The 8,566-nt window shown below is 42.9% G+C and overlaps 1 protein-coding gene and 1 long non-coding RNA gene across 4 annotated transcripts in view; one reads left to right on the top strand and one right to left on the bottom strand.

Annotated features, from left to right (window-relative positions):
- EML6 (echinoderm microtubule associated protein like 6) overlaps window positions 1-8,566 on the bottom strand; it is a 404,089-nt gene that overhangs the window by 152,550 nt on the left and 242,973 nt on the right. The window lies entirely within an intron of this gene.
- LOC109291170 overlaps window positions 7,381-8,566 on the top strand; it is a 2,428-nt gene continuing 1,242 nt past the window's right edge. Inside the window, exons 1-2 of the long non-coding RNA XR_002095763.1 lie at window positions 7,381-7,565; window positions 8,161-8,163. This is a non-coding gene — a long non-coding RNA (uncharacterized LOC109291170). The remainder of the gene's footprint in view (window positions 7,566-8,160; window positions 8,164-8,566) is intronic.

Consider the following 8,566-nt stretch of genomic DNA (forward strand, 5'->3'; position numbering starts at 1 on the left):
GGAGAGGCTACAGGACCTGAACCTGTTCAGCCTCCACAAGAGAAGGCTGAGCAGGGATCTAGTGGCCTGTTACAAACTAATCAGAGGGGATCAGCAGGCACTGGGGAGATCCGCGTTCCCCCAAGCACTGCCAGGAGTGACCAGCAATAATGGTCACAAGCTGGCAGAGGGTAGATTTAGGCTAGATATCAGGAGGCACTACTTCACTGTCAGGGTGGCTAGGATCTGGAACCAACTTCCAAGAGAAGTGGTGCAGGCTCCTACCCTGGGGGTCTTTAAGAGGAGGCTAGATGAACACCTTGCTGGGGTCGTTTGACCCCAGTACTTTTTCCTGCCATGGCAGGGGGTCGGACTTGATGATGTGCTCAGGTTCCTTCCGACCCTACCAACTATGAAACTATAATTTCTCAGACTGAATAGTAAGTACTCAAGGTAAATAAAGCTGACTTAATTTCCTGTGAGAAGCCACTATTGTGAGAAGGCCACTCTTTCTGGTAGAAATCTTTCACCCAGTTGTTGGTGCAGCCTTTAGGGCTTAGCTGAAACCTTCCCCCTGCTGTACTGCTCTTCTGGTACTGCTCCCCTTCTGGATGTGGTGGAGTTGGGGGAGATACACCCCTTTTTAGAGCCAGTTTTTCCAATCCTTTCCAATTGCTTTCTTACCCAGGGTAAGGGATGGCTAAGAAATGGGCTGAGAAAAAATTGTATTCTGCCCAAAAAGCCAAACAAACTTCCCAGGGAGACACTTAAAGAGGTGATAAAGTAGGGAAGGTGGACAGTTATTTTTACCTCCTAACTTTCCTTGCCCTTCCTGAAGTGCATGTGAACAATAGCTGCTGCAAATGCCACATAAGACATGGAGATGAAGAGCTACAGTCCCTGAGACACGGCTGGGAATTCAGCAGAGCCACTATTATGCTAACCTTTTAGTTGGCTGAGCCACTGGTCTCTGCAGGGCAGAGAAAACTGCAGTGAATGGTGCAGTGTTGTGGACTCACACAAAATTACAAATAATTGGATTTTAGCTTGGACAAATGACAATCTAAGAAACTGTAGCCCTGACATGCTTTTCAGCCTTATTAAGAAGCTCTGATTGGCTGCCTTCTTCCAATTCCCCACTTCCTGAGGAAAAACAGCCAACTGGGGCAGCTGCAGGAGGTAGATAGGGCCTGTCCCCTCCTTCCTGTGATCCTACAACACCATGTTTGGGAAGGAGAGAATTAGCACTACACCACCATAGGATAGGGAGGGAGATGGTGAAGATCCTGTCCAGACCTAAATCCTTAACCCCTGGGATTACCATAAGGCACCACTTACACAATTTGATCTCAATGACATGGGTCTTCAAGCAAAAATTCCTCCAGGGGAAACCAAACTTGTGTTATTTATTAACCATTTTTAGAAGTTAGCATTAGTATAGTTGTCAACAAACACCCCAGGGTGGGTGAGAGTTTAAAATGTGAAGGCAATCCAAAAGTATGATTAGAATCTTTTAAAATAAAAGTTTGGGGTGAGCCCCATGATTTTTTTGCAGTCTGGCTTGTGATTGCAGAACTTTTTGGCAGTATTACATATCGAGGCTGCCAGCAGGCTAAAACTTCTATTGTAACATATCTGTGGACTTTCATATGATAAAGCAGCTAGCATACATACAGGCTGGGGAGTTCCCATCTTGAAAGCACAGAGACGAAACCAGATCTTGGAGTCATTATTGACTCCAAGATGAACATGAGCCACCAGTGCCAGACCGCAGCCCGCAAGGCCAGCATACCTTGTCATGCATCTCAAGATGCATCTCCAGCCTGTCCAGAGAGGCGATACTCCCCCTCTGTGCGACTTTGGTCAGGCCGCAGCTGGAGTACTGCGTTCAGTACTGGCTGCCGCACTTCAAGAGGGATGCGGCCAGCCTGGAGAGGGTTCAGAGGAGGGCCACCCGCTTGATGAGAGGGCAACAGGACAGGCCCTACAAGGAGAGACTGAAGGACCTGAACCTGTTCAGCCTCAGCAAGAGGAGGCTGAGGGGGGACCTGGTGGCTGCCTACAAACTCATCAGGGGGATCAACAGCAAATAAGTAGAGCCCTTTTCTCCCCAGCACCACCTGGGGTGACGAGGAACAATGATAATAAGCTGATGGAGAATAGGTTTAGGTTAGAGATCAGAAGGCAATATTTTACAGTTAGGGTGGTCAAAATCTGGAACCAACTTCCCAGGGAAGTGGTCCTTGCCCCTACCTTGGGCAAATTCAAGAGGAGGTTGGATGATCACCTGTCCAGCATTCATTCCTGCCTGTGGCAGGGGGTCAGGCTAGATGATCTGTTCAGGTCTCTCCTGACCCTAGCTACTATGAAACTATGAACTATGAAACAGCTATATGTCCAAAATATTTTTCAATTAATCCACTCCTATAAAATGATGTTTTTGATGCCACTTTATGGTAGTTTCCTTCAACAGAAATTCAGATTCTGGACTAAAATAAAGCTAACCATATTCAAGTTAGCTTTATATGTCTGATTTCAGGTACATGGATAAGGCTGGATTTTACTTAATATATTAGCCAAGCTTTTTTATGAAAACTGTAGACAATAATCTAATACAAAATTAGAAGACTTGCATTTGGAACTGTGGATGTACGTTTCATTTCTATTTAAATTTAGCACAGAACCAAATGTCAATGTAAACTCATCTAAACTATACATTAATACTAATTTTTATTTAAAGGCATATTTCTTGACTGGAAATTGCAGAATCATATTTCTCATCTTCATCATGCATTAATACTAATGGGTTATACACAGACACTTTTGCTCACTAGTAAAAAGATCAGGTAAACAAACTGATAAGATGTGAGGTTATATATTAAAGAAATTGTTTTACTGAATGTTGCTTACTGGACTGAATAACTGCTATATGCAGCATTGGATTGCATGCATACAACCCTGCAGTCTGGGCTTTCGGTGTGCTGAGGAAGGCACCATATTTCTGCCTGATCTTAGGTCATATATCCACAGTACATCTATATGCTCTGCTCAGCAACCAGGTATCATTGCAGCTACTTAGCCATTCTCCTGTCTTTATAACGAGGAAGAATATTCCTTTCTAAATAAGAGGAGAATCTCCTTTCCTGCAACCTCAGTCTCATCTATGAACTTCTAAAAACAGCTTAAACCAAAAAATTGTTTCCACAAAATAAGGGCAATAATGACTTGCGTTCCAGAAGGAGAGAATGCAACTACTGGTGTAGGGAGATAGAAAGTAGCCATATCAGATAAGACCTGACTTGAACTTAGGATCTTTTGCTTAGGATCAGATATACATTTGCTACCTTACGTTGAATATATTATTAATCAGGGGACCAAATTTACACCCCAGGATACTGGTGTCTTTTATCTATAAAATAGATGCAGAATGAGCTTCCCACAAAAAACCCTGTCCATCCATATAGACCTGGTGTGAGCTCTGCTATAGAAAAGAAGGTGTTTCCGGTAAACCAAATTCAAGAGGTTCAGATGAAGTAATGTTATCACTATATTGTCTCCACTAGACCTTTTTTGTCCCTTGCTCCTCATTGTTCTTCTCACACAGCCTCTCCAATACTCTTCAGTCTTAATTTCCTGTACCATACATATCAATTCACAATCTGTTCAATTCAGTTCCCCTTGCCAAGACATGATAGGTCCGGTAGACTCCAAAACACTGCTGTACCTACTCAGTCTTTTAAATTCTATCGAGACGTTCATTTTCCTTTTTACTCAGGTAGCCTACTTCCACTAACTCTGAGTTGTGCACCACAGCCTGGGCTGGGGCATATGAAGCTGAAGATTATGTGCAATTGAAAATGGAGTTATCAGTCCTAGTCAGGACAAACAATAACTTTGCTTGTAAAATAAGGATTAGGAAGGGGTAATGGCCACAGGCAGGCTTGAGTGGTGTGCTATTGGTCTGCTGGAAGGGAAGGGATTAAGCCACAATTGTAAACTAAAGAGTGGCTGGGGCAAGTGATAAATACAACAGTAGATAACACCCAGAAGCTGATTTTAACTCTTTAAAATCTCGTTATCTAAAAGTATTGAAAGGGAATTGATAAAAAACATTTTTTTGGACATTATCAAAATAGATATTGACAGATGACAGTCAACATTCTCACACTCTGGCAAATGTGCTATTATTTACTACGTTCTGCATCATGTTGCATGGTTCTGATTAATATAATATTCAGTGGGCAGTTAGTGCAATTAGAACTTTTGTAATTATTTCTATTTGCTGGGGATCTCCAAGGTAAAAGAGTGATTGGATAAAGTTGTAGAATTGATGACAATGAGAGAAGGATATGCTGAAAAATGGATTATCTGGTGGCGTGTTAGTGGTTGAGTTTTTGTGATACTGATTAGTGGCAAGAAATGTTATGAGTGTTATAGGAGTCTATACCTTACTCTGGACAAAATACATATAAAAGGTATGTCTACATCACATTGTCAGTATATCTTGGCATGCCTTCCCCCACCTCTGCTTGAAGTTGTTCCCCTTTCCAAGCACCAAACCTAGAAAATGCAGCAGTGAAACTCTTCCAGGGGCATCCCCAGTGGCTGCTTTCTGGGATTCTGAAGATCGAAATCTCAAAAGCAGTCAGGAGAAACACTTTATACATGTAAATTAATTTGACTCATTAAATAAAGTTAGTAGTTTAGTAACTGTAATCTTGTACAACTTAACAAAATAGAAATGTAATAAAAATGAAGTATTGACAGATAATACAAACTATGGTATCATTCACTGTTGTTCTAATTCCTCAGTTTTCCCTAATCATCCAGTTCTGATAATTGGTTACCATGGGATAATTTGCCACTATTTGCATTCCCTTGGAAATGGAGAATTAATTAGAGTTTACTATACAACACTTTTTCAAAGAAATCAAAGTATGTTTTGGAAAAGAAATCAAAGTATATTTGATAACTTGATCCTAAACGGATTGTTAATAATTATATTGTACATCCCTATGCTATGTAAATATATGCTGACTATATGCTGATATATCAACAACTAAGATTCAAGTTCTCGCTTTTCCTCTCCCTCTATATAGACACCACTTGCTACATTCATTTTTCTTTTTCTCCCTTTCTTTTTAATCTCTCAATATCTATTCCCCTAAACTATATTTTACATCAGCAGCTTTAAGTGTCCATATTCTATGAGTCAAATAAATCTTTCAGGAAAGTCTATGAATATTGTACAATATATCATGTAAATTATGACACAATATATTCTACTTTGCTCCTGATGGATGGCTTTTCAGTATGCTGTTCACAGATGCCATTGACAGCTAATGGGTATTCATACTGCTTGAACAGTTCTGTCATCATGCTGCTATTTTGACTTTCCTTAATTCTGTGGAAGTGTCATTAAGTCTTTTCCAGTATTTTCTTTCTATTTCTATCAGTGATTGTCACCTTTCTTGGACTTACTGGGGCCTCACTGGGCTCAACTTTATATTCAGCATCATTTGTCTTCTTTTTTACCCTCCTGCAGTAGATGTCAATAAAAACTTGGTATCTGCCATCCACATTTGTTAATTTTATAACAATATTTCCCATGCTGAGCAGAGGACATAATGGATGGACTATGATAAAGACTAAGGCAATTAAGTGGTAAACAGATGGGATGAAATCCTGGCTCTACTAAAATTAATAACAAAACAAAAACACCCATTGATGTAGATTGTTTTCTGTTGCCTTTCTATTTCCAGAATATTTCTTTTAGAAACAGACCCAAACTAAGAATGCATCTCTGAGTTTTGCATCTATGTGATGACTAGAAACATAACCCTCGATCAGAATGTTCTCAAACATGGAATTTTAAAATACAGATCTGAACCTAAACTTTCCAAACTTTGTACCATTTTTAACTATTGTATTTTTTGCATATAGCATGTCCCCTTTTATAGTATGAAAGCTATTTTTGGAAGGCCCCACAAAGACAAAAAGCAAAAGAAAAAACACATACTTACAAGTGAGTGATTAAGGTCCGGGGTTTCTGGGGCTAGGGGAGCATGCTGGGGCTGGGACCCAATCCTGAATGCCAGCACTGGAACCACAAGGCAGAATATGATTCAGCATGCTGGTGCAGGGGCCATGTGGTGAGTCCAGTACCCTGTCTAGGCTCCAGACCCACATTCTGGATCCAGAGATGCCAAGTTTGAGACTGTGCTCTGGCTCTGGGGTTCTGAATTGTGTTGGACCTGGCCTGTGGCTTTAGAGCCAGAGCAAAATCCTGGGCTCACTGTGCAGCCCCAGCATGCTGATGCTGGGGCCATGCGGCCCCATGCTGGGTCTGAAATTACAGCCAGTCTGGACCCTGTGTAAGACCAGGACTACATGCCCCAGAGCCAGTGGTTCCACATGCATTGTGCCAGGTCCACCCCACCACATGCCTCTGGAGCCAGTACATGGGGTTGGACCTGGCACTCTGGCTAAGGACCAGCCCCATGAGCGAGAAATTGGGTCATGGGGGCCAGGAGGGAGTGGTAGCAGTGTTAATTGCTATGGCTTCCAGAGCTGCAGTGATTAACCTGCCACTGTTCCATTTCCCCTCCCTCCACCAAATTTTTGGAGCTATGGTACTCTTTTCCTAGAATATAATATACATCCTGTATTTCCCCAGTTGGTTTTGTGAGAAAAGGTGTGGGTTATAGGTGAGAAAATATGGAAATTAAGAGAGAAGGGACTGTGTTGTGAACTCAGATTTTGGATTTAAGATTCTGATTCAAGCTCCCATATACTTTTTTTTTTTTGCAATTCAGACATGCCTTCCAATTCCCTTTACTGGTTCAGTGTTTCTTCAAATATAAAAATGGCTTGCAATTAAACCAATAGCTGCTGTAAAATGTAGCACTTCTGTATGCAATATGAAAATCTTCACTTTTTCTCCTGGCTACACAGCTAAAATGACCTACTTCTTCCTGCCTCCTGGCATATTCCGCTTTTCACTGACATTACTGGTTCCATTGCCTGCACTTCCAGTCCAGCCTCCTAACTGGCTCTATAACATTGGTCCTCTCAGGTATGAGACAGGTCAAGGCTGTCCAACTTCAAAGCAGCTGGGTAGCACACCAGTGGAGTCTGCACACAATGTGGACTGCAACAGAGTGGACCATGGCCCTATGCCACATGACATGGATAATTCCCCCAACAGCTGCTGCACTGTTCTGCATGACCGCTCCCTCTCTACCACTACACCATCCTGTGTGGGCCTTTTTCCCTGTCCCTGATGTGCTGTAGCCTGGGCTCCACTCGGTGCCCCAGCTACAGACTCTGCCAGCACTGTGCACCATGCTGTCCCACCCAGCCCTGCCTCCTTAGGCAACAGCAAGAATCAGAAGGCTGTAGGCCTTGCTGGAGCATTGATCAATATATGCTGTTCACACAAAGGCTTTGCTAAAGCATTGGCCAGAGTCGGCCTTACTGCATGAACTCCTCACATAAAAAAACTTGGCATGTGGACCAGATGTGCACTCCTGCCAAGAGATGGGAGGGAGAGATGATGGTACAAGGTAGGATAGTCCAGTACCAGGGTGATAAGGCTGAAATGGTAACACCTAGGTCAGAATGTGAAACAAGCCCCTGGTACAGGATGGTCTAAGATGCAGATGGAGTGCAATATGTAATTTATTTGATCAGTGTATAAAAGGTAAATTGGAAAGGAGGGAAACTTTGTAGGGAGTCTGGGGGAGCCTGCGTGGTGTTGTACTGACTCCTTGTCACAGGTACAAATGCCTCAGCTCCTTGTCTGGTGTACTTGTTAGGCCAAAATGTGTGCTGGTAGACAATAAATCTGGGTGTGCTCGTAGACAATAAATCTGGCCAGATTTTTACCACCAAATGGAGCCTATGGTCATTCTTTAAGACAAGATTAGTGTTGGGATCTTTGGACTGCAACTTTGCTGACACCACAGTTCCTGAGACTAACAACACTGGATGTAGACAACAGCAACAACAATACTGAAAACCCCAGACAACTAGGAAAGGGAGACCCGAGATCTTGGCTGGTGCTGCATCTGGGACAACAGAGGGAGTGGTATCTGGGTGGGAGCCTGGGGGTTGCATGTTAATTTTAACTTTGTCCAGTTCTGGGCACTGCACTTCAACAAGGACATGGAAAAGCTTGAGAGAGTCCAGAGAAGAGCCACCTGTATGATCAGAGACTTGCAAGCCATACGAGGAAAAGCTGAGAGACTTGGGTCATTTCAGCCTAAAAAGAGAAGGCTGAGAGGGGACTTGGTAGCAGCTTACCACTACATCACGGGAATACATCAAGGGCTCAGTAAACAACTGTTCACCAGGCACCACTGGGGAAAACCCGGAGTAATGGCCACAAACTCCTGGAAGACCATTTCAGGCTTAACACTAGGAAAAACTTCTTCACAGTCAGGGTGTCCAGATTGTGAAATAAGCTTTCTCCAGAGGTGGTGCAATCACCTACCCTGGAAATCTTCAAGAAAAGACTGGACAGTCACATTGCTGGGGTCACCTGACTCCCAATTATCTTTCCTGCTTGGTGCAGGGGGCTGGACCC

The sequence above is a fragment of the Gavialis gangeticus genome, unplaced genomic scaffold, assembly GCF_001723915.1.
Source record: "Gavialis gangeticus isolate Ggan-Ray unplaced genomic scaffold, GavGan_comp1, whole genome shotgun sequence".
Lineage (NCBI taxonomy): Eukaryota > Metazoa > Chordata > Crocodylia > Gavialidae > Gavialis > Gavialis gangeticus.